At 47.4% G+C, this 26,792-nt stretch overlaps 1 long non-coding RNA gene across 1 annotated transcript in view; it reads right to left on the minus strand.

The window, feature by feature from the left end:
- Window positions 1–26,792, minus strand: part of LOC137650014 (uncharacterized) — a 467,050-nt gene that overhangs the window by 60,310 nt on the left and 379,948 nt on the right. Inside the window, exon 2 of the long non-coding RNA XR_011045901.1 lies at window positions 638–737. This is a non-coding gene — a long non-coding RNA (uncharacterized lncRNA). The remainder of the gene's footprint in view (window positions 1–637; window positions 738–26,792) is intronic.

Here is a 26,792-nt window from a genome sequence, read left to right on the forward strand (position 1 = left end):
CAACACAGCGTGGACAGTAATCATAGCGAATGTCCATTCCGGGTTATGAACAGAAGTGCTGTGGGCAGTGCTTGCCCACAGCGTGGGTAAACAACTGATAACCACAATGTTAATATAGCATCCCAAGAATTCTTTCTTTCTGGTGTAGTAAAATGATATAGGAGTATAAATGACGAGGATTTGTATTCATTTGAGAACAAGCAAAAATTTACAGTATACGCTTACATTTCAATTAATATATTTCAAGTATGTGCTGATCCCTTAATCTCCACTACAACAGACCTTATCATTTTAGCTTATTAGTTCTTGCATTTTATTGGTCTTTCCTCAATGTATCTCTTGTAAAATATAGATAGACAAAAATAAATGAAAAGTCTAATGGTAAACATTAAGCATACAAGATTAATCTAGTTGCAATGGTACAGTAACAATGAAACAACTTTGATAAAAAAAAAAAAAGAAAAAAAAATCCTCAGAGTTCTAGGGTAATATAATATTCATGAGAACAGCATGTTGAACACTGAGTAAATTACCCTGTACAATAGTCCTCATTTATGAAAATAGTTTCCACAAAGTTTACGTTAATCATCCCCTCAAATAAATTATTAAGTTTAGAATGTAATGAAAAAAAAAATACCTGTACATTAGTCAGCACCAGTTGAGTAGCTAGGTGATGTAAAATACTTTACCAAAACCACAAATCTGACTTCTGTTATTACTCCCTTTTGTTGAAGATCCTGTATAAAAGAGAAAAGATGTGTTACATAATTGCTAATACGAAAATCATATTTCTTTAAATCTTTAAAACATGAAACAATCAATCACATATTTGACACTGTGCAAAAGAAAAAAAAATATGTAAATTAACAAGAATTACAAAAGAATTAATCTAGCCCAGTAAATATCTTACAATTTTTTTACCACAATATCATCATACATGTAAAATATTTTCCATCTGTTATTATGGATGTGACAAGCCACCAAAGCATAATGCTTTCAAGCTCAATAAAAATTAGCCACAGATTACCTTTTAATTGTCTAATGCACCAAAATTCCTCTTTACCATTAAAATGTGTAGTAAAACATATGGTTAATAATTACCATACTCAAAACTGCACAGATTGCATGCTATTTTTAGCATCAAGCTAAAGATTTGACCATCAGAAAATTTTAAAAAATGTGCATTGAAACAAAATATCATATACATACAGATAGACTCGCTGCTCTCAAAAACACCCATCTGCAGGATACAATTTGGGAACTACCTAAAACCAACTTTCTGAGTCAGACATTTGTGAAAGCCATGGATGCACTGCACTCTGAACAACAGTATATAGAATATTCTCTTGCCCACCCAATGACCAGATTATATCCATTCTTGTGTCTTAATATTTTGTCATTGCTTGAAGACTTCTACAAACTTAAATATATAATTTTTTTTTAGGTCAGGACCACTGACTGGGAAAATTTCACTGCAGCTTTTATGAAATAACAATGGAACTTTGTGCAATACATAAGCAGTTTTACAAACATTTGTAAAATTATGGACCATAATTTATTTTTTTTCACCTTCTCGTAAGGCAAAAGAAAAAAAAATAGACAAATTCGGGAATAATTTGTATATTTCTTAACTATGCAAACCTTCAGCTATTTACAGTGGAAATATGTTTCAGCAGTACCTGAATCCAGTCATAAGACTTTTAAGTTTGGTATAACTACACACTGTTACTTAGCAGAGTGGAGGGAGTTTGACCAGTCACCCCGCTAACCATCTCTCTAGTAACAATATGACAAATTTGGAGATAATTTGTATTTTTCCTAACCATACAAACCTTAGCTATTTACATTGGGTTTATCTTTTAGCGTAGCTGAAATGGCGAGCCATTAGAATTTAACGATGGTGTATTACCCCCATGCTAGTTAGCAGGGGGGTAGGGGAGTGGTGGCTAGCTACCCCTCCCCCCCCCCCTCACACACTGGTGAACTGCTCCACTTCACTTAAGAGGTAGGACTTGTCTTGGGGGACAGGGCTGGCGGGCAAATATATGTAAATAGCTAAGGTTTGTATGGTTAGGAAAAATACAAATTATCTCCGAATTAGTCATTTGTTCCGTAACCTTCTTCTTCTTTAGATTGCCCGGAGCTTCTCTCCGGACAGGGGTTTTTTGACGGTGCGTCTAGCCCCTAGGTGGTTTCCCCGGCGGGTAGGTGTGGTGGTTGCAGATCACCGGGGCCTGGAAGTATATTTTTTTTCTTTTCCCTAGTTAGGGGCGAGAAGAGAGGTTTTATAGTGGTAGGGGAAAGGCTGTATAGTAGAGAGTCCCAGTGAGTAGGAGAGTCTGGGAGAGGAAAGGAGGGTTTTCAGTGGGAGAAGAAAGAAGCAGTTTTAAGTGTAAGTACATATTGCTGCTTGCAAAGGTCAATTAGATTTTGCAACATGTTGCGAGCTTGCTCAGCCCAAGGGCCAGCATAGATTAAGCTCCTGGCTGGCCATGGGCGGCGTCAAAGGATTTTACTTATAGAAATGCCTGCCTTAGGCAGGCAAGGTCAAGAGACCAAGTGTTTAGGCCTGTTTAGGGCCAAAGTGATGAGATTAAGCTCAAAGGTGAAAGATTAAAGAGTTTAGTCCCAGTGAGTTAGAGAGACTGGGAGAGGAGGGAAGGGTTCTCGGTGGGAGGGGAAAGAAGCAGTTTTAGGCATAAGTGCTTATTACTGCTTGCCTGGTGTCACTGGGTATGGCTCTGGCATGCCAGGGACAGAGTCGAAAAGATTTTTCTTATATGAATACCTGCTTTAAGCAGGCAGGGTCAAGAGACCCAGTGTTTAGGTCCTGTTGAGGGCTAAAGAGTTGAGATGAAGTTTTAAGGGTGAAAGGTTATAGAACTTGGTCCCAGTGAGTTAGAGGGGCTGGGAGAGGAGTGGAGTGATTTGAGTTAGAGGGCAAAAAAGGGCGGAGGAAAGCCTTAACCAAGGAGAGAAGGCTAAGGGTGGTTGAGAGTTGATATCTGCATAGACTGGGAGAGACTGTCTTCTTACCTAGGTGGGGGGTAAGATCGCAGAAAACCTGCAAGCGTCTCTATGTTTTTGAGAATGTGGGCAGTCACATGTTCTGCAGTATGCAGCACTCCTTGGCCGAGGTTTTGTCTCAGATTTGTGGTTTCTGGGCAGTGGCAGAGGTAATGATCTAGAGGGAGTGCCGGAACAGATTCGCAGTACTTTCATTGCCTACCCTCAGGGTTGATGATTTCCCATGAGCAGGGGTACCCTAACCTTAGTCTGTGGTATATTACTGCTAGTTTGCGGGGCGTGTTCTTTGGTAGATCATGTGGTGCCAGGCTGGTAGTGTTGATATACCATTTTGCTGATTTTGACGAGGCAAATAGGGCTTGTCTGATGGAGCTATGTAGTTGTGTTTGACAGTAAGCATTCATTGCTGATTTGAACTGTTCATGCGATGGGTTAAGGGTTATGCTGATAGTGGTGACGTGGAGGGCCTGCTTTGCTAATCGATCGGCTTTTTCATTACCGAGTATGCCTATATGACTGGGGATCCAATTTAGTGTGATCTGTCGGTTCTGGAGAGCATGTGTGTGGGATATCTGTCTGATAGAGGAGATGATGAGTGTGTTTTCTCGGATATCTTGGCTCATGATTGCTGCCATAGCTCCTCTGGAGTCAGTATGTATCGTGGTGTTACCTTGACTGGTGAGTGAATGTGTGAGGGCTTTGAGTATGGCAACTAATTCAGTTTGGAGTGTGGAGGCATTGTTGGAGATCCTCCAGCAGTCCGAGAAATGTGGGGAGTAGACTGCTGCAGCTGCCGCAGGAACCTCCCTGTCTACAGAGCCGTCAGTATAATACACATTGTCAGCGAGCGTGAGGGTGATCGAATCAAGGGCTGCTCTAAAGGACTGTGCTGGTGGGCATAGCGCCTTGGAGAACGGGAGGGTGGTGTAGTGGTACTTGATTGGGCTGGGAATCCAGGGGGGCTTTTCCAAAAAGTCCGGGTGGAAGGTGTCTTTTTTTAGTGTAGATAGCATTGTCTGAGAGCCGTTGGATCTTAGGGCTGTGATAAGATGGCCAGCATAGGTGTGAGGAGGGGCCAAATCTTCCGAAAGAGAGATTAGGCCTTGAAGTTTGTTATGGAGTGGGCAGTTCCGGTTGGTCTTGAAAGTTTTGAAGATTATAGAGCTGTTCCGTGAGTTTATCCTATCTGTGAGTGGCAGGAGATGGGTTTCGGCTCGAAGCAGTGAGAGCCTGGTCCAAATCGGGGCACCGAGGATGGTCCTCATGGCATTATTTTGAATTACTTCAATGGACTTTTCCTGTGTAGAGCTGAGGGTAGTGAGAACAGGGGCTGCATATTCCATAACCGAAATACAAACCACGCTATTTACATTGGGTGACTTACCTCTTAGGAAGGGTGGAAAGTCCCCAGCCATACTGGCTTTGGCTTTACCCGGGGACTCAGAATCCGAGTGAGTTGCACTCGAGAAAAGGAGTCCCTGCACCTCACAAGTTCCTTGCTCTGGAAGGAAACGTGTGGCCTACATAAGCTTGTGTGTGAAGGAAGAAGTGTGACCCATCCTAGGCAGTTGACCTGGAATTCCAGAAGGAACTCTGGGTTAGGATATTCCAAATACCACCTCGTCAGGGTATGGTGGACGCGACAGTATTGACTCAATACTCGGAACACAAGGAAGCATGGTTTACCTGCAGAGGTTTGAGGTCAGCTATGCAGAGACCAGGATGCTGCTTCCCAGTAGAGGGGATGATGAAGAAAGAAGTAAGGACCAGACATACTTCTTTTATTCACGCAGACTAAAACCTGATAACAATGCCCTCAACATTCTGCTACCTGTCCAAAAAGGAGCCTGAGGTTAGACCAGCTGTTGTGTAGCCACCACAGAGCGATAGAAACGTATCGATACTCCTGTGGGTCACGTCCTGCAGGAAGCGGGCTGCGAAGGTCATTAGACGCTTCCAGACTCCAGTTTGTAGCACCTGCGTCACAGAGTAGTATTACTCGAAGGCGAGGGACGTTGTGATGTATCCGACATCGTGCTGTAGGGCGACGTGACGGGGGAGGGTCTGGATTCAGGTTGAGATAAATGTCCTTGAGTCCGAGCTGAAGAGGTATACTGGTGACTCTCCCCCGTGTCCTTCTTGTGCTCCCAACCCGGCTGCACGTGAGGACAAACTGCAGCTGTTCCTAAAGATAACCCCTCGATTCCTTTACTGGCAAGAAGGAGAAGGTTTGGGTCATCTGATACAGAATGGTGACTCGAAATCTTGAAGGAATTGGACCGAAGGGCCAGGATCTCAAGATTCTGAGTCTACCCAACAACTCAGGAGCAAACCTGAATGTTGCCTTCCCCCATTCCTTAGAAAGGGCGGAGTCGTACGAGACCAAGAAGATTGCTTACACACTGGCCGAGGCCAGAGTGAGCACGAGCCCCAAGACGGAATACGATCAGAGACCTGACGTAATGGGTCTTGAGAAGATCTGTTAAGGGACTAAAAAGTCCGAACCATGCTCCATGTTGGAGGTCTCACTCCGACTGGGGGCAGGGATGTTCACAGCTTCGCATGAGCGAGGAAAGGTCCAGCGGGAAGGAAAAAGTTTATTCCTTTCAGCCTGAAGGCTAGGGAAAGGCTGAGCGACAGGCTTCACTGCCAAGAGCGGAAATGAGTTTCCTCCCGCCGAAAAGCAATAAGTTTGCTATTGCTGGAGAAGAGGCCTCAAGGGAAGAGGTATCTCTCCCATGACACCAACCACAGAAGACTCTCCACTTCGCCTGGTAGACCCCTGCGGATGACTATCGCAGATGACACGACCTTCGCCCCGCGACTGTAGCGGGTTGTCTCTTCTTGAGGAGGAGGCGTAGTGTCTCTAGGCGTGAAGCCGAAGCGATGCCCCAGCTCGTGAAAGATGTTGCAGTGTGGTTGTTTGAGTAGCCTGTGCCGTGGGAGAAGCTCTCCCGGGAGTTCCGTCAGGGGAAGCAGAGGGTCTGGAAACCGTTCCTCGTATAGTCCCAGTGGGGCCATCGAAAGGTTGACAGACAACCTGGTCTTGTTGAGACCCATTCTCAACAGACAACAAAAGAGGGAAGATGCAGGCGTCGGTGTTGTCCCACCATCACCGGAATGCATCTTGCCAAAGAGTCTTGGGGTCTGAGACTGGGGGGGAAGAACAGCGAAAGCTTGAAGTTCCAAGCTGTCGTGAGCAGGTCCCCCAGGCAAGGACTTGCTGGTTACTAAAGGCCAAAGACCCCCAGGTACACTCTATCTGCGAGGCTCTGCTCAGATAGTCCGAGAAAACATTCCTCTGCCCGGAATGAGCGAGCCGATAGTGGTATTGAGAGGATCTCAAATCCTCTCAGTATCTCTACTGCAAGATGCCAAGGTATGAAAATGCGTCCCTTGCTGGTTGGAATACGCCAGTACCATGAAGTCGTCGTGCACGGAGCGACTCGGCAGGAGCTGTAGGATCCATAGAGGGGCCAGACTACGGCCCCTAAGCCTGCCTGAATGATGGAGAGGTATCCTTCAGGTCCTGACCATAGGCTTGAACCGGAACATGGCAGCCGCCCTTTCCTTTGACGAGTCCGAGAACAGCATAAAAAATGTGGGGAAAGGACGAGAATATCCACTCCCATCAAGAGGTTCCATAGGTCAACACCCATTGCAGGTCTAAACGTTCCGCTGGTCCCATAGGGGCCAGAAAGTCCGGTTAATTGTTGCTTTGAAACCACTGGAACTTGGGCCGCCCCACAGGGAACTTATCCTGAGGCGACCGTTCGGGACTTTAGACGGGTCAATGAGGAAAAGAGACCTAGGGAACGTTCCAAGGTAGGGCTGAAAGCTCTCATTGACTGAGAACAGGTACTGCGACTCGCCTCAGCCTTGCCACAGTCAACTGAAGGGAAGGCTCGTAGGAGGAGGCAACAGCATCTGGCGTCCCCAGGCGGTCACCCATCCAAGTACCGACCAGACCCGACGTTGCTTAACCTCGCTGGATGGACGAGAAGTGGGGTTTCCAACGTGTTAAGGCCGTTGACTCAATATCATGGCTTGATACTCCAGATCTAGAGGCAGAAGTAGAGAAGGCTCCTAGCAAATTACCATGATCCCTCACTCATGGTAAGGATCCGGAAGCTTGTCCCGGCGTTGAAGAAGGTCGAACCGGAGCCTACCAGAGTTGACCAGAACTCCAAAAGGCGAAGGAGGCGGAAGCCTGCTCCTGAGCGGCCATGAGGAAAGCAGGGAGAGTTCTCTGGGGAAAAACCTGCGATGCGCGGCGGAATCGCCACACCACATCTTAAGTCTAGGCTGAATTCCAAGAGCTTCCTGGAAGATGGATGGAATGGAAACTGAAAGTACCCGTCCTTCTGATCCAGGGCCTAAGGAGTCCTGCCGCCTCGTTACCAGTCTGATCGATTCTGCTGTTCCACGCTGGACGAAGTTTGTTCGACAAACTTGATCAGAGCTGAGAGGTCGACTACGGAATTCCCGTCTCAGATGCTTTCCTACGAGAAAGAATCGACTGAAGAAGCCGGGGGCTGAAGCCGTCGATGACCCTATGGAGGACCTACTCCTAAGGCATGGATCACTCTGTCCAAACGGGCAAAACTCTTGCCGACCTCATGTCATAGAGGTTCAGTGACACTGAATTTGCTGACAGAGACGGCAGGCGCGATATCCTTGGCTGATCACGGAGATCGTGCAGGAATCGGCATCGGGAAGCTGTTATCTGGATGAGTAACCTTAGGCATCCTCCCAGCATGAGACCTGCAATGGGGGGGCTGCCAATCCTAGAGTTCGTGAACTCTGCCGCTCCCTCTAGGATTATGCCCCCCCGGGAGAGCCTCACGTGCTACCCGTTCCTGACAGGAGGGGACTGCTATTGGACACCTTGTCTTAGCTGCCGTAGCCGGTCCGATAACTTAGGCCGACGAGGCTGAAAGAAAGAGGCGCTGGAGGCCTGCAGGGTCTGGAAGAAAGCTCCTTGGAGGAGTGAAAACGGAAGTCGACTTCCTCCGCACAACCGCTGTCCATGTCTCTGTCCTTGGGCACAAACATGCTCTTCCCAAGGATGGAAGAGTGTCTGAGCTTGTCGACATCCATGGATGAGACACCCGAGAGGAAGTCCTCGGTCATTGCGTCTAGATGGTCCAACATCGAGCTTGCCTGCAAGTTCGAAACTTGGCGACGAAACGCCAAGGTGCTTGAGCCCGAGAGGAGGAAAGTACCCATGATCTTCCTGGAGCTTCCTTGTACAAAACCTCGGGTCGCAACCGAGGAGGGAAAGGACCTGGTAAGCCCCTTCCACGAGATGAAGAGGAAGGGGTAAACCAGTTACCCCTTGGCCGACGGAGAAATCTCGAACGGAAAGCTCCCTGGCAAAACCCTTCCAGGGAATGACGAGGAAGGGCTAATACAGGTTCTGGAAAGAAGAATGTTACTCAGACCTCCCTGAAGATTCTTCCTACTCTTGCATGTGCCATGCTCTGCGTTTACGGGGTGAGGACCGTGTTCTGGAAATACGCTCCAGAAGACTCGCCAGGCTGGCCATGTTGCGAAACCCCAACGGGAATCGCGGTCGCATTCGCCCTGGCGCTCGCGCGATGGTAAATCAATAATTTGGGCGTGGCCGAACGTCAAAGTGTCCATGCGCGAGCACGCAGGAGCACAGAAGGAGGGCGAGCGTGGTAGGAAGGGGGAGAGCTGGTGGTCGGCAAGCGATGACCCGTAGGCGAGCAATGGATACTGCAGGAATCAAGCCGACGTTCGCGCGATGGAACACCGTCGGTTCGCGCGACGGAACACGGTCGGTTCGCGCGACGGAACACGGTCGGTTCGCGCGACGGAACACGGTCGGTTCGCGCGACGGAACACCGTCGGTTCGCGCGACGGAACACCGTCGGTTCGCGCGACGGAACACCGTCGGTTCGCGCGACGGAACACCGTCGGTTCGCGCGACGGAACACCGTCGGTTCGCGCGACGGAACACCGTCGGTTCGCGTGACGGAACACCGTCGGTTCGCGCGATGGAATACCGTTGGTTCTCGCGCGGGCGAACATTGGAGCGCATGTGCGTTGGCGCGCATGAGCGTAGGCGCGCGGGCACGTGGACGCGCAGGTGGTCGGAAGACCGATGGCGTGTAGGCGGGCGATGGCGCGCTGACGAGCGATGGCGTGTTCTGGCGAGCGATGGCCCATAGGCGAGTGAAGGCGCGTTGGCAAGCGATGGCGCGTCGGCAAGCGATGGCGCGTTGGCGAGCGGTGGTGCATTAACAAAACGCTAGCGCGTAAGCGAAGAATCGCGCGGGCTCGTTGGCGATCGCTAACGTGTAAGAGACTAGGGATGGTTAGCGCGCATCGCGCTAACAGAAGGCACGCAGGTGCATCAGGAAGGTGAGCCCTGAAGCAAGCTGTTAATCAGGCAAGCATGGACGGTCAGAAAAAACCGTTGGCGCCCATTGGTGCGTGGCAGGAAAGGGCGCGCAGATGTGCGCTGGCGATTGAAGAAAGCTGGCACATAGAAGGAGGAAGATCTACGGCAAGACTCAGCTACCGGAGATCGTGGTCCACAGCAGGCAAGCGCTAGATCGCTACTGATGGTGTCCAGGGGAACTGACACGCGTGGCAGATCGATGGTGATCATTGACGCGTAGGAGATCGCTGACGAGCAAGTGAACGTTAACGCGTCTGTGGTCGCTGGCGAGCAGCAGAAGGCAACGCGTGGAATCCTGTGCGTAGAAGATCGAGTCCTTGTCCAAGACCTGAACTGAAGTTCTAGATCGCGAGGGCAAACGTGGGCGCACAGGGCACGTAACAGGAACCAACAGGAACAGCAGAGAGAGCGCTGACGAACAGGAGAGCACTGCCGAACAGGAGAGCGCTATCGATCAGGAAAGCGCTGATGAGCAAGAGAGCTCCTGTGCACTAACACTGAGCAGGAGAGCGCCTGTGCGCTAACACTGAGCAGGAGAGAGCCTGTGGGCTAACACTAAGCAGGAGAGAACACTGCAGAAAGGCCCCTGTGGGAGGCAACCCTTTGCCCCGAAGGGATCGTTGTCCGTCGGGAGACTGATGTCCGTCGGAAGACCGTTGTCCGTCGCAAGTCCGTTGCCCGTCGAAAGACGAGGTCAGACTACTGCCCATCTGCACCAGGGGCGGAATATCGAGAAGGAGATGTAGGCTGCATACGGAGATTCAAAAAGGCACCTCTTAGTACCCTTATAGCAGTGGTTCTTAACCTGGGGTACCTGTACCCCCAAGGGGTACGAAACCTTAAGCCTGGGGGTACGAGACATGATACCCAGTGCAATGGTAGCTACTGTATATTTACCATGAGAAAGCAAAACATGTATTTTCCAAACATTTCTCTTACTATAATTGTCTAAATTAGTTTTTTTTTTAAGTTGGTGCTGTAAACAATTTTCTTAGGTTTTTATGGTTTCATATACGTTTTCTTGATGTCTCGTATGGTTCGTGTTCGCGTTGTTCCTGACTCTGAAACATGCTGCATGTGCACTGTGCTGTGTGTAGTGGAGTTTTCTTGATGTCTCGTATGGTTCGTGTTCGCGTTGTTCCTGACTCTGAAACATGCTGCATGTGCACTGTGCTGTGTGTAGTTGAGTCAATGTGAACAGTGTGAATTGGGTCTGCATTTTGTTTGTGTTTGAGTTGTTGATAGTATTGAGGTGAATTACTGGTGAGTGTGTCATTTTTTATTTGTGAAATGTAATTTTTGGATTATCATTTTATTTGTCACAATATGTTTTTTAGTGTGGTATAACTCTAATATTCTCAAGAATAGATGTATAATTGATAAAAGATATATAATTTTTAAGGTACTGTTATGTGCAGGAGGAGGAATATAGTGGACTTAGGGATGGCTCGACCAGGGTGAGGGGTTGGGGATGAGTTGATCAAAAAATGGTCTGACTTGGTTAAAAACTGGTATGTGTTGGTCAAAGCATGGCTTGGGTTGGTCAAAATATGGCTTGAACTGGTAAAAAAATTCCTTTGGTAATAAATGACCTGGACTGGTCAAACAATGGCCTGAGTTGATCAAAACAATCCCTTGAGTTGGTAAAAAAAATGTCCTGAGAAGGTCAAACTGTCCTGAGTTGGTAAAAAATGGTCTTAGTTAGTAAAAAAAAAAATGCTTTACCCTCCCACAATAACATACACTTCCAGCCATCCCTGGGTGACTGTGTATTGTGTTGGTGGTGATACGTTATTTTATATCGATTGTAACATGTAACGGTTATAACATCCAGCCCTGCAGCTTTCCAGGTAGTATCGGTGTGATCAAGATCTAGTAACTATGTCTAAGAAACGCAAGTTGAATGACGACTACATTCGTTATGGTTTTACCTGTATGACTGAGGCAAATGGAACTCAACGACCACAGTGCATCCTCTGCAGCAGTCTTTGCAAATGCAAATCTCCAACCATCAAGAATCAGTGAACACTTCAACAATCGGCATGGAGGCACAGATGCTGGGCATGACTTAAACAGCTTGAAGATCAAGCGGGAACGATTTGATCGTAGTGGTACCCTGTCAAAGCTAGGTTTTGTGCCAGTTGAGAAACCTTTGTTGCAAGCATCTTATGAAGTTACCCTTTTGTGTGCAAAGAAGAAAAAAGCTCACACTATCGCAGAGGAGCTTCTTAAACCTTGTGCATTAGAAATGGCAAAAATAGTGTTAGGAACAGAAGCTGAAAAGAAGCTTAAACAGATACCTCTGTCAAATGACATTATTCATTCAAGGATTCCTGATATGAGTCATGATGTCTTGCAGCAGGTGATAACAGACCTGAAAGCTAGTCCTGTCAGTGAGTTTTCAGCTGGACGAGTCAACTGACGTTAGTTTTTGCAGCCAGTTGATGGGATTTGTTCGGTATGTGAAGGAGAAAGAAGTGGTGGAAAAATTCTTATTTTGTAAACCTCTGAAAACTACTGCAAAAGCAACTGATGTTTTCAGTCTTGTGAAAGAGTTCTTCTTGGAACATGAAATGACTCTCAACATGTGTGGTTCAATTTGCACTGATGGAGCCCCTGTCATGCTTGGAAATAAATCAGGCTTTGCTACCCTAGTGAAAAAAAAGAGGTTCCCCATGTAACTGTCACTCACTGTGTGTTGCATCGTCATGCACTTGCTACAAAGACGCTGCCAGGAAAATTGAAGACTTTTATCAGTTTTTGTGCGTGCTGTAAATTTCATCAGAGGACGGGCAGTGAATCACCGTCTTTTTGTATCTTTTTGTGAAGAAATTGGAGCTGAGCAGTGTTCTTCTTTACCACACAGAAGTTCGGTGGTTTTCCCGTGGCAGGGTACTTACACGTGTATTTGACCTTCATGAAGAAATTATGCAATTTCTTAGAAATCAAGGCAGTGAAATTGCTGACCATTTTGAAAACAGGGAGTTCATTTTGTCTCTGGCATATCTGGCAGATGTATTCATGCACCTCAATGAACTGAATGTCTCTATGCAAGGAACAGCGATGAATATGATAACTGCCAGAGAAAAGTTATCTGCCCTCACCAAGAAACTTCCAATGTGGATAAAGCACATTGAAAGGGGAAATTTTGCAAACTTCCCTTCTCTTGATGAGGCTGCTAGTGCTGAAGAAGAGCTGCCCATCCTGAGTGAAATAAAAGAACATTTGCAAGAACTGATTCAGTCCTTCCAAAGGTATTTTCACCTTGAAGAAGGTTCTGTGGCACAAAGATGGATACAGGATCCATTTCTTTTCAACCTTGATTCCATGGATGATAATGATATCATGAAAGATAATCTTGTGGAGTTGCAGACCAATGACAGAATCCGAATGGAGTTTGAAAAATCCAACTGGATATGTTTTGGTGTGCACAACTCCAAGCATTCACTCAGTTAACGAGGAGAGCTTTGGAGGTCCTCGTGCCATTTGCAACTACATACTTATGTGATACAGGTTTTTTAACGCTCCTACACATCAAAACAAAAGCCAGAAACCGTTTGGATGCAAGTGATGACATGCGTCTGGCACTTTCAAAGAAAGAACCTCGTTTGAACAATATCATTAATGAGAAACAACAACAAAAGAGCCACTAAAAATGTGTTGGTGTGCACTATGTAGTAAAACTCATTACTATTCATTATATCCTACTAATTGACACTTTTCATTCGAAATAAAAAAAAGTACCTTTCTTCTGTAATTGAAGATCTAATAATTTCTCAGCAAGGTTTGTATCACTAATCCTTTTCATATATTTGTATTGTATTTACATTGGATGGGGGTACGAGAAAATTATCTGACATATCAAGGGGTATGGGCACTGAAAAAGGTTAAGAACCACTGCCTTATAGGGAGATGGGAGGCCCTTACGACGTAGCGGACGGTGAGCCTTATGGTGAAGGCGGCCAACAGCAACAACTGCAGAAGAGTCCTCCAAAGAGGAGTCTCTATAAGTGTACTCTCTCGCGAACGAAAGAGAAACACTTCGTAGAAGAGACGGGTCAGCCAGTGACCTAAAAAGAGCAATCCTCCGAAGAGGGGCTCCTGCAGTTGCCCAGCCCCTTGTGCGTAACTGCAGGTGCGACCGCTCAGCACCAAGAGCATAGTCGCACAAAAAAAAAAAGGCAAGAGAAGAACCCCCCAAAGGAAAAAAACTCAAGCCTGGACAGGAAAACTTCCCTCGGAAGGAAAGTTACCCACCCAAGGAGGCGAGCCTCCTGAGTGTTCTAAAATGAACTGAAGAGCTGTCAATCTTCACAGGAGTACTTCCAGGAGAAGGAGAGACGCCCCTGATGAAGATCTATAGGGGAGGCAGCAACAGCCGAATCCCCAGGCCTCAACAAGACAGCTCACTCCGTTGTCACATTACAGAAACGAACTAGATCGATAACTGTGAAAAATAAAACAAAAACCATTAGTTAACATTCATTCCCCCGGGAAGGCTCCGAAGAGGAATCCCGAGGGAAAGGAACACAAGAATTACGCAACAGGCACGTGCTCTCACAACCACTTACACTCACGGAAGGAGAGCTGTAACCAACACAGAATTATAACAATTATAATTATGTAACTATGTAATTATGTAATTTAAAAATGAATGAACACTAAAGAAAGAACGAAAACCCCGATAGGAATCGTTCTACAAAGCTGAAAAATCAACAAATACAATTAGATTCATAAACTAATTGAGACAAAACGAACGGAGTAGCAACCCCCCCACACGGGAAGGAAGCTACTAAGGTGTAGTAAAAGTAACTTAGTAAAAGGGTGAACGACCTCAAGAGAGAGAGAGAGAGAAAGACCGAAGTTAAACTCGATCGCGACCCTTGAAATTACAACATGGTGGCCTAACTGCCGAGGGCTCCACGGAGATATCGTACACTACACACACAAGCACAAACTCTGAAAAGGAAACTTACTGATTTTTATACTCAAATATATACATAAACATGAAAATTTTTTTATATATATATTGAGTAAAAGAAAAGTAAGTGATTAAGTAAAGACAAAACAAATAATGGCTGCCAAGCGAGGACAAAGACAGACACGTCTGTCTATCGTCCGAGCCAAAAGTGAAGTGATGCAGTTCACCGGTGTGTGAGGGGGGGAGGGGTAGCTAGCTACCACTCCCCTACCCCCTTGTTAACTAGGGCGGGGATAATACACCCTCGTTAAATTCTAATGGCTCGCCATTTCAGCTACGCTAAAAGGTAAACCCAATGTAAATAGCGTGATTTGTATTTCGGTTACAGAACAAATGACAAATTCGTAGATAATTTGTATTTTTCCAAACGATACAAACCTTTAGCTATTTATTAGGGGTTATTACTTCAAGCGAAGCTGAAAGGACGAGCCATTAAAATTTTAGGATGGTTAACTGCCCATTCTGCTAGTTAGCGGGGGTAGGGCGGGTAGCTTGCTACCGCTCCCACTCACACACAGGTGATTTAGCTCACTTTACTTGGAGGTAGGACGTCAAGGGAGATAGGGCTGGCAAGTAAGTTTGCATAAATAGCTAAAGGTTTGTATCCTTACGAAAAATACAAATTATCTACGAATTTATCCTTTGTTCCGTAACTGTAATACAAACCTACGCTATTTATTAGGGGCGACTCACCCATTAGGAGGGTGGACGTTCCTGCCATACTGGCTTTTTGCTTTACCAGGGGGATCCTTATTTTGAATAGGTCTGTACCAAAAAATAAAAAAAGAGGTCCCTGCACCTCGCTAAACCTTGCTCCGCAAGGTCCGTGGCCTATGCAAACTGTGTGTGAGATGTTTAGAAGTGTGACTGTCCACGTAAAAGTTAGTCCGAGTCTTTGTAGGAAAAACTGATGTAACCAGGACTTTCCCAATACCAATTCACCATGGTATGGGGATGCAACAGTATTAGCTTAATACTAAGAACACAAGGAGGCATGTTTTACCTGCAGTGATTTGAGGTCAGCTTATGCAGAGAACCCAGGATGCTGCTTTCCCCAAGAGAGAGGAGAATGAAGAAAAGAATAAGAGCCAGTCAAACTTTTTCATATTGCACACTAAAACCGGGTAACGGTGCCCTCAACTTTTTGCTACTTGTCCAATAAGGAGCTTAAGGTATTGTACCAGCTGTTGTGCAGCCACCACAGGGTCGATAGAGAAACTATTAAGCTTTCTTTGGGTCACGTCTTGCAGGTAGTGGGTTGTGAACGTATTCTGACGTTTCCACACTCCATCCTGTAGAACCTGCGTCACAGAAAAGTTTCTCTTGAATGCCAGGGACGTAGCTATGCCCCTAACATGATGGGCTTTGGCACGACGTGGAGGAGGAGGGTCCAGATTCAGGGCATGGCCTATGACCTTGTGAATCCAACCAGAGATGGTGTCCCTCCTCTTGTTCCTCCCCGTGCTGATGAAAAGTGCAGACACATGGGGACGGGCTGCAGCCGTTTTCTTGGGGTACAGCCTCAAAATCCTCACTGGGCAGAGTAAGAGATGATCAGGGTTATCAGTTATAGAGCGGAGACTCAAAATCCCGAAGGAGTCGAATCGGGGATCTGCTGCTCCCGGCTTTTGAGTCTTGGCTACAAACTAAGGGATGAAGCCGAATGTTACCTCTCCTCATCCCCTTGAATGGGCGATGTCTTATGAGAGACCATGAAGTTCACTAACTCGCTTGGCCGAAGCCAAAGCTAGCAGGAGCACCGTCTTCCAAGTGAGGTGGCGATCTGTTGCCTGGCGTAATGGTTCATAGGGAGGTCTCTTTAGAGACCTGAGAACTCGAACCACGTTCCATGGGGGAGTCTCACTTCAGACTGAGGACAGGTAAGTTCGTAACTCCATATGAGTAAGGAAAGTTCTAGCAATGAGGATATATCCATTCTGTTAAGTCTAAGGGCTAGGCTTAAGGCTGAGCGATATCATTTAACCGCCAAGACTGAAAGGCATACTTCTTCACGCACATACACGAGGAACTCCGCTATTAGTGGAACAGTGGAATAGTGGCATCGAGAGGAGAGGTGAGATACCCCTTCCACGACACTAACAACAGAAGACTTTCTACTTTGCCTGGTAGACAGCTGCTGATGATTTCCGCAGATATCCAGACATCCTGCTTGCAACTTGTTGTGAAAATCCTTTCTGAGTGAGAAGATGCTGGATAGTCTCCAGGCATGGCTTTGGGAAAAATCTTGGCATGTGGTTGTTTGAGTAGATCGTCTCATGGAGGGAGTTCTCTTGGATACTCCGTCAGGAGTTGAAGAAGGTCTGGAAACATTCCGCATGATGCCATAGCGGAGCTATGAGAGTTATCTAGAGGTTGACTGATATTTTGGCCTTGTTGAGTACTCTCCTCATCAGACCAAACGGGGGAAAGGCATAAACGCCGATGTTGTCCCACCGTTGGTGGAAGGCATCCTGCCAGAGAGCCTTGGGGTCTGGGACAGGGGAGCAGTACAACGGAAGCCTGAATTTCAGGGCCATTGCGAAGAGATCAACAGTTGGAGAACCCCACGAAGTCAGGACTTTATTGGCTACTAGATCATCCAAAGACCAATTGGTACTAACTATCTGAGATCCTCTGCTCAGGTTGTTGGCGAGCACATCCCTCTTGCCTGAAATGAAGCTTGCCGATAGTGGTATCGAATGAATTTCGGCCCATCTCAGTACCTCTTCTGCTAGATTGTTGATGTGAGCCACTACTGTGGGGCTGTTGCTCGTCACCACCACTGAGTGGCCCGCCAGGAACTGGTGGAACTGTTGAAGGGCCAGAAATCTCTAAGAGATTTATGTGGAGGTACTCTTCTGACTCTGACCAGAGGCCTGAGGTTGTGTGCTGCAGCACGTGGGCTCCCACCCTTTTTTTTAAGTGTCTGAGAACACCATCAAATCTGGGGGAGGACAAGAAGATCAACTCTCTTTCGTAGGGTCTCGTCTTCTGACACCCACCATTCAAGGTCCATCTGTTCCGCTGATCCCATGGGGATCAATATGTCCAGGGAGTCAAAAGCCTGATTCCACCAGGAATTGAGTCGCCACTGGAGAGATCGAGTCCTGAGGCGACCGTTAGGAAATAGACAGGCCAGGGATGAAAGGTGTACGAGAAGACGTAGCCACGTCTGGGCTGGAAGTTCTTCCCGTCTGAGAAAGGGTCTTGCGACCTTTTTCAGCCGAATTATCATGTCGTCTGATGGGAAGGCTTTATGGAGATTGGTGTCTACTATCATGACTAGGTATACCAGCCTCTGCGTAAGAAGCATAGCAAACTTATCAAGGTTTACCATGATCCCCAGATCGTGTCAAAGCCTCAGAATTCCGTCTCGGTGTTGAAGAGGGGTTAACACCAAGTCCCCTAGGATTAGCCAGTCATCTAGATAACGGAGGAAATGGATGCCAATCCTGAGTGCCCAAGATGATACTAGAGTGAACTCACTGGTGAAGACTTGAGCTGCTGTGGAAAAACCGAAGCACAGCACCTTGAACTGGTATTTCCTGCTGTCTAGGCTGAATCTTAAGTACTTCCTTGAAGAGGAATGGATTGGGATCTGGAAGTACGTATCCTTTAGGTCCATTGTGCACATGAAGTCCCGTGGTCTTACTGTTTGTCTGACTGTGTATGCGTCTCCATGCTCAACAGTTTGCTTGACAAATTTGTTCAGAGCTGAGAGGTCAATGACGGGTCTCCAGCCTCCAGATGCCTTTTTCACAAGAAAGAGTCGACTGAAGAAGCCTGGGGACTTGTCGAGGACCTCTTGGAGAGGGTCCTTCTTCAATAGGGTCTAGACTTCTGCCCGGAGGGCTAGTTCGTTTGCTGATCTCATCACAAAGGAGTCTACTGACACTGGATTCCTGATCAGGGGAGGGGAGATGTTGTGAACGGGACGTGATACCCTGAATGAATAATGGAGATTGTCCAGGGCTCCGCACCAGGTTACTTCCACCTTTCCCAGCGACTTTGTAGGCATTCCCCTCCACTGGTGGACAAGCGGGACGAATGTCTTTCCTAGCTTTTGCGGCCTCGGCCGCTCCCTCTAGGAAATTTTCCTTCCCTGGTGGACTTAGTGCCTTTCCCTTCTTTGGTCACAAAAGGCTTTTAAAAACCACTGTCTTTGCTGCTCTCTTGTTCGTCACGATCTTCATTGGCTGAGACTGCTGAGGAGCTGGTGGTTTATAGGGCTTGGATGTCAAACACCTATGGAGGAGGGAGTCCTGGTGGGACTTCCTCCATCTCTCGTCAACATGTCCAACGTCCTTTTGCTCAAACAGAAAGGATCCCTCTAAAGAGAAGTTCCTGAGCCTAGCGATCTCGGTATTCAGGACCTGCTGATAGAATCTCTCTGACACTGCATCTTGACTTTTCAGAATGGTGTTCGCTCATAAGTTCGAGACTTGATGGCCGAGAAACTCGATGGTGCGAGTGCCTGAAAGAAGAAAAGATTCCATCGCTTTACTGGTGCGTTCCTTGGAGAAATCCTCGGTTCAAACCAGGATTCCCAGGGTCCCCAACCACAGATCAAGCCACGAAGTAGCCTGCATGGCATGCTTCGTGACCTCCTGATGGCTAGAGAGCCTTTCTAGAGAGACTCCCTTGGTGATCTCTTCCAGAGAGTGCAGGAGACAAAGAGCTGGATGGGGTCGTCCAAAATCTCAAAATATCTCCTCTGTGGGAGGCGAGGAGGTGGAAGAAACCTTTCTTTAGAGCCGGAACGTTGGGAGAAGGAGAGCTCAGAGGGTTGTTGGGCGATCTTAGCCCGGGCACCCTTTAGCCCTTGAGACTAGGGCAAGGTTGTACTGGTCTAGAGGGCTTCTGAGTGCCAAGAAAATGGTCTATGACTGTGTCTTTGCCCTCTCGTGGGGGGATCTTCGGGTTGGTAAACCTGTTCAGTACCCTAATAAGAATCAGAACTTAACAGGAAGCATGTTCTGACTCTTTCTGCTCCCCCTCCAAAGTGGGACTAGCAACAAAGTCTCCTTCCACACCAGAGAGCTCCTCTCGAGGTGGGTCGCGGGCATCCCTGGAGTGACAAGTGTTTCCTGTAGGCCTAGAGTTCCATGAAAAGGACTTGGGAAGAGCCTTGGAGTGTTTTGATTCCTTCCGAGAAAGGAGGTAGGACTCAAGCATCAAAGGCCGGATTTGACAGTCTCTCCTGACTTCCGTCGGTGGTGAAGAACTCTCCGTGCAAGGAAAAACTTCCTCAGAAGGTGGGAGGGAGGAAGTCCGAGCCTAGCACTACTTCCTCAGCGGAGGTGAGGTAGGACAGTGTCCAGCGGGAGAGACAGGGAGGATAGGCCTTAAAGGCCTAACAGGAGTTAGTTTAACCTTAGGGGATGTAACTGCATCTGACACTCCTTTTTTCCTCTTCAGGAGAGAAGCCAAGATTCCTCGCAGTAGATCTGCTGGTGTCGTTGGATGGGAGGTCACTGAAGAGCGAGATGACATGGCAGGCCGGAAAGCTTGCACTACTGTTCTAACCATGGAAATGAACCAAGGCTGCTTGCTGACTGATACACTGTCAAAAAGATCCCCTGAAGGGAAAGGGACCAAAGGTTCCCTGTGAGGAGTCTCTAACGATGTTTGCGGTGGTGGGTCTACCTTTGAAGATCGAATCTTCGGGATCCTGAACCCTTCTATGGAGCCTCCTTTCCCTTTCCCCAATGGTCGCACTGTAATGCATTTGAGGAGAGGGGAATGGGGTGACGGTGACCTGTCACAATCTCTATTGTGAAGTTCCTTATGCTTATGGTGTTTTGAAGCCGGGAGAACCTGCTCTGAGGTTTGGCACAAGTGTGCAGGAGAGCACTGGCACGCGGGTGAGGGCTGGTGAAACAGAGCGCGCTTGCGCGCAGTAAGGCGCTGGTGGGCAGATGAGCGCTGGCACAAAGGAGAGTGCTGGTGCATAGGAGAGAGCTGGCACTTAGGAGAAAGTTGGTGTGCAGGAGAGCGCTTGCAAGTTGGAGAGCACTGACATACAGGAGAAGGTCACTGTGCATGAGTGCTGCCATGTAGGAGAGCACAGCTGCACAGGGGAACGCTGAAGAGTTGGAAAGCGCTGTTGCACTGGCGAGTGAAAGTGCTCTGGCGAGGTGGCAACCACTGGTCCGCGAAATGGCAAGAATGCGCTGGAGAGTGCCGGCGATCATGAGAAGGCTGGGGCATTTAAAGGCGCTGACGAGCAGGCGAGTGCTGATGCACCGAAGGGTGCTGATGTGCTGGATAGCAATGACACTCTGGTGAGCGTTGAAGTGCTGGAGGGCGCTGATGTGATGCTGGTGAAGGTGCACTGAAGGGCGCTGGTGCACTGGAGAGCATTGGCGTGCAGCTAAACACTTTGGAGGTGCAACATGAGCAGGCAGATGATGAACAGGACGCAGGAAGGGTGAAGGCAGGTCAGCAGGTTGGTATGAAGGATGGTCTGGAACAGGGATGTGCCCTTTGAAAGGGAGAATATCCTCTGAATAGGGATTGCGAACGATCCACAGAAGAGTCCAGGGCCAAAGTCTGATGCCTAGCGGCTGCGTCATCAGAAGGTCAAGGAACGGAAGGTCGAGGGCCTGAAGTCGACTGAAGCGGAGACTCCTCTGCGGGAGACAGCTGCGAAGATGAGCCTGTTAGAGGCGAAGAGACACCTTTTCACCGATGGTGAAGGGTCACCTCTAACGTGAAGCAGAGGGCGAGCTCTGCGTCGAAGACGCCCTCTCAGGGCCGGGGATCAGCAAGCTGACTTCTAGAAGCAGCAGTACACCACAGAGGAGTCTCTATAAGTGAACTCCCCAAGGAGAAGAAACACTCGCAGGAGGGACAGAAGAAAGACCAAGTTCAGATTGGCAGCAACAGCTGGAGAATCTGAAGGTGTAGGGGCGTCTGCAGCGGCCACAGAAGACATCTCAGACACTACAACGTCGACGCACGACAGAGGATCTAACTCTGAAGTTGACGATAGCAGCGCACTAGCACTACGAATGAAGAAGCACATCAAGGAGTCCTTGGAGGGCGGACCTGGAAGCCCCAAGGATGACCACACCAGTAATATAGAAGACAGAAATAAGGCCTCACCCGGGAGGAGAGGTGGGGTCGTTTTACTAGGGGAAGCAACACCATCTCTTGAGGACCGGGGTTGGCGGTATATTAAAGGATCTACGCTACTACTCAACGGTCTCCCGGAAGAAACCGAACAAGCAGGTAGCTTCGGAGGACGGTCGGAAAGCGGAAGAAGAGGTCTTGGGTTTTCCCCCTTTCAAAGAAACCTTCGAAAGAGAAATATCCCGCTTTGACTTCTTTGACCTTTTCCACTGGGAGGCAGACCACTCCCGACGCTCACTACACCTGTTGTTACTATTGCACTGTTGACCTCTGCAGAGGGGACAAAGGGTGTGGCGATCAGTGTCCACAGGTGATATGAAGGTTCTGCAGGGCCGACCTTCAAGTCCAGGGCAAGTACGCATGGTCGCAGAAGTCAACACACACACACACTAATTAAAGAGAATGCACAAACAAAAGTAATTAATGGCAGTCCAAAAATAGGCTAAGGATGAAGAATGGCAATGACCGTACGCCATCCGAGCTACAAGCAAAGTGAGCTAAATCATCGGTGTGTGAGCCAGAGCGGTAGCAAACTACCCCCTACCCCCCCTAACTTGTGGAATGGGTAGTTAATCCTCGCTAAAATTTTAATGGCTCATCCTCTCAGCTTCGCTAAAAGAAATAGCCCCTAATAAATAACGTAGATTTGTATTCCAGTAACGGAACAAATAGCATTTTGATATTGCACAGGACTTCTTGGGGAAAGATGAAGGTTGCACCAGTATGTGTAAAAAGCTCAAGGTTTGTATACAATAGTTATGAAAAATAAAAATTATTTCCAAACATGACAAATATGGAAGTAACTTGTATTTTTCCTAAAATACAAACCTTTAGCTATTTAATATGGATGGGATTATCCTTTCGGCAAAGCTGAAACAAGTCATAAAACTTTTTAGCGAGGTGGAACTACCCTACTGCTAACTAAGGGGTAGGAGGGGTAGTCGAGGTAACCACCCCTCTCACACACACCAGTGGATTCTGATCACTTTTGATTGCAGGCAGGACAATTTGATTAAATAGCCAAAGGTTTGTATGTTAGGAAAGATACAAATTACTTCCAGATTTGTTATTTTTTCCTTCACTATCAAACCTTACACTATTTAATAGGGATGAATCACCCATTAGGAGGGCAGAAGTCCTGACCAACTGGTTGGTCTTTGACCATTAGTTTTCTCGTATGCTCTGCATGTAACAGAGAGAAACCCTGGCACCTCACTAAAATAGACGTATAAAGCACGGTTAGCAGGTTGATCAATTTTAGTCAATGATTGATGCTAGCAGTGTGACTAGTCTATGAAACACCTTTTCAAGTGTACCAATCTAAGAAGTGCTTGAATCTGAGGTTCGAGCTGTCTAGAAAAAAGATAGATGTTACTTGGTTCTCCGCCGTGAGTGAGAGACATTGAGGGCGACCCATAGGGGGTACCTTCTCTCTTGGTCGAGGGTAACACTAGGAGAGACCTGTCCTCTGGATCAGGTGAAACTCTGATGTGCAGGGGTCCTGGGTCATTGAGGGGCACCACTGGGACCAAAGGGAGCAACCCATGCCCCATAGAGGGACTTTATTACCCGACTACGGGTAGGTAAGCTCAAACTCTGAAGAGCGATGATTGGAGACAAGGAAGCAAGGCATATTCTTCCAGTCAGGAGATGTTCGAGGAACGAGCAATGGACTCCCGTCCCCTAAGTCTAGGAGCAGCCTTCCTCTCGATAGCAATTTTGAGGGTTTATTACCAGAATTACACCCACAAGAAAAGAGAGAAGCCTTACACGATCCTCACCTCGCAGCATCTAGTCGTAAAGGAAGTCCACAATGGGTTCTCCGATATTGTAGACTCATCACTGGACGTGATAGGTCTGTTAGGCAAGACGAGTCTGGTGTGCTAGCCGAGTTTCTTAATGAATTAAGACTTCCGAAGAGACCTGCTCGGTGGTGGTGTGAAGTACTTTTCCCTAAAATAAAAAGGAAGCCTAATAGGTGAACGCAGTCTTTCTTCCTCAAAAAGAAGATGAATGCCTGTCATTGTTATCCATGCTGCTTCCCATAGGAAGGATTCTGAACAGAGGGCAAAGGAGAAAGTATCCCGTAGAAGGGGTTGATTGATTAAATTTCAAAACCCAATGACAGGATCCCCCTATGGGGAGACCATTTAGAAGCAGGAAGTGTTTCCCGTGAACGGGAAAACAGATGAATCACTGCCGTCACCCAAGGCAAATCTTCCCGAGAGAAGTAGATGCCTTTCTAGGACATTAAGAGATGGTACTACTCGTGCTCGGACCATAGCCCTGAGGACAGGTGGTACCGTATGTGATCCTCCCCTTTTCTTTGATGCTTCCATGGAAAACGTCAAATCCGGGAAAACCAAGGAAATTGACTCTCTGGATGAGATTCTCAACCTCCTTATCAGGACAGCCTCTTGCTTGGATCTCGTAGAGAACCAAAGGAAAGGAAGATCCATGGTGGCTAAGGACCTGGGATCTGGCTGTTCCTAAAGAGGTTGGATTCGACGGAGACTGATGCAGTCTTGTTAAACCTGTGGGAGTTTCTGCTGGCTGATGACCATGTCTATGGATACTCGTATTTGCTATGACAGTCGGGTCTCTCTTGAGATTACTCCAATCCTCAGATTGTGGTTAACTCGAGGAGATGTCTTGGAGGAGCTCAAGACTCTTAGGTTCAACCAGTCGTCCGAAGTCTTCGGAAACGAGGCTAATCCTGAGGGAGAAGGTTGACCTTAGGGTAAAAACCCCGAAAAGGGGACTAGGAGTATCAGTCCTAGTGGTCGATCTTGTACAGGAAGCCAGGGGCTAACTGTTTGTATGATCGCGAGCCTTTCCCTTGCAGGACAAGGATAGATGATTAAATTCATCCATAAATGAGAGGCTAAAAGTGGAGACTTCTGAAAGAAGTGACCAAAGAAGCTTAGCAGTATCTTGATGAACCGCATCTCCTTACGAGACCAAATGTTCAGATTGTGAAGATAAAGAGTGACCGCTACCCAATTCCTAAAGGAGGATGGAAGAGACAAATAAGTATCTCTTGTGGCTTGGATGTGGACTCTGTCCTTGGCAAAAAACATGACCCAAGTATTTTGAGCTGTAGGAGGGTTTTTTCCATTACTGAAAAAAACCTCACTCTAGGGTGAGAAAGGAAGATATCCTTTCGAACAACTGCGGCCAAAGGGAGGGCTCCGGTTACATAAAAGAGCCATTGACTGAGTTCACAAGGGTTGGGCAAATATGTTTCTCCGGGAAAGGATTTTGTGAATAGAGGTTGAAGGTGCTCACACGAAGGTCCGAGGGCGTATAGGCCGACGGAGACCATAAGAACACAAGATGCCAACAACCTCTGTTGTTCTAGAAGGTTACCCATCCCCGGGTTGACCGGAATTCTAGCAATTAATCAAGTTGCCTCAGATGTTGCGTTAGAATGGACTGAATTAAATTCTCTAAGAACGAGAGAATGAGTGGGGTGGTAACCACATGAGGTGGTGCCTCCTAATTCAGGGGGGGGGAAATATTCAAAGAATTTGCCTACACAACCATGTCCGAGATCCAATTTGCTACAGGAGACTGCGTAACTAGCACAGTTGCTATCCATGCAAAGGTAATCCTATACTATAGGTGAAACAAGGGAGGAGGTAGTAGCTGAAGCAGCAACCTGGTCCTTGAGGCACATGGCCCATAAACTATTCTGTAGTAGGAACGAAGTGTAGGTGAAGAACGTACGTTCATGAGGGATGAACGTCCACGAACATGCCGAATTCATTAAAGAAACCTGGTTACATGAATGTGGGTTCTTCTAAGTTCGCAGAAGATGAAAACTTCAAAAACCAAAGAAACCCTGTTTGTGAGAAACGAACTAAACCCAAAAGGTGAGGGGTATTAGTCGCTAAGATTAGCGCTCGCGCATTACCCCAGTCATTGTTGGGGTTGTGCTTGGTTAGGTTCCCAGAACAGGGGAGGGCTACCAAAGAAGCATAAGCCTAACACAGAAGTGAAAAAATGACTTATGTCCTCTAGACGGGAGTACTCTTTAAAGAGAGACTCTCGGGAGCAGTTCCTTCAACTCTACATGGGAGGGCTACCGAAATAGCGTAAGACTAAGAGAGGTGAGAAGACAATCTATGCCGTCTAGATTAGAGTACTCTCCGAAGAGGGACTCTTGGGAAGTCCATGCGTCAATGAAGTACTGGTATGGGTCTCCGACAGAAGGGATCTTTTCGGAAGTGCCTTTACCTGGGAAGGCAAAGTATCCAAGGTTAACCATTAGATGTTGGAAGTAGTTGCTGGTTCCTACAGCAACCTTGAGGAGAGCTGACTAGTGACGATCCTGAGCAGGCTTAATGATGATCACGAGCTGGTAAACAGCTAATGGCGAGCCTGTAAGTGACAAGCAAGTGAACATCAAGTTGACGAACAGTGAGCTGTCGGGTAAATAGACGGCGAACGAGGAGTTGTCGAACGTCCATGGCGAACGGCGCAGAGATCTTTTAGCCGTTGAATCGGTGCTTGGCAAGTTGACGACCAGGGAGGCAGTGATTGGCGAGCTGACAATCAGCAAGTTGGCAACTGGTTAGCTGGCGATCGGAGAGTGGCAAATAGGAGAGTTGTCTAAAGGTCTAGCTGTGAGCTGGAGATTGGCGAGCTGTAGGTAGGTTTAAAGGCTTCAAGACCATTTTAGGTACTTCCTCAGTGGCCTCACAAGCAATAGTAACAGCTGATATGGGTTATCAGTTACAGAACGGAGAGTCTCAATCAGGAACGGCCCAAATCTAGGATCTGCTACAGCCAGATTTTGAGTCTTAGCTACAAACCCCAGGGCAAAGCTAAGTGTCACTTGCCTCTATCCCCTAAAATGGGCAATATCGTAGTGCAGACCATGTAGCTCACTGACCTTTGCAAGTCTGGCTTCTGATTGAGAGCATGTGTGCTCAAAACTTTGTATGAGGAGAGAAAATTCCGTCTAAGAAATGCTAACGCCATTTAGTCTCAAGGTCGAGTGGTAGACTTTCACTGCCAAGACTGAGCAGAGATTTTCCTCCAAGAGGTACAGTAAGAATTCTGCTATCATTGGGATAGTGGCACTGAGAGGATCAATATCCCTTCTCCGACACCAACCACAAAAGACAGACCACTTCGCTTGGTAGACTGCAGAGGACAACTCCCTGGGGTAACCTGTCATTCTCCTCGCAACTGGTTGTGAAATACCTCGCTCTA

This window comes from Palaemon carinicauda, chromosome 11 (assembly GCF_036898095.1).
Source record: "Palaemon carinicauda isolate YSFRI2023 chromosome 11, ASM3689809v2, whole genome shotgun sequence".
Classification (NCBI taxonomy): domain Eukaryota; kingdom Metazoa; phylum Arthropoda; class Malacostraca; order Decapoda; family Palaemonidae; genus Palaemon; species Palaemon carinicauda.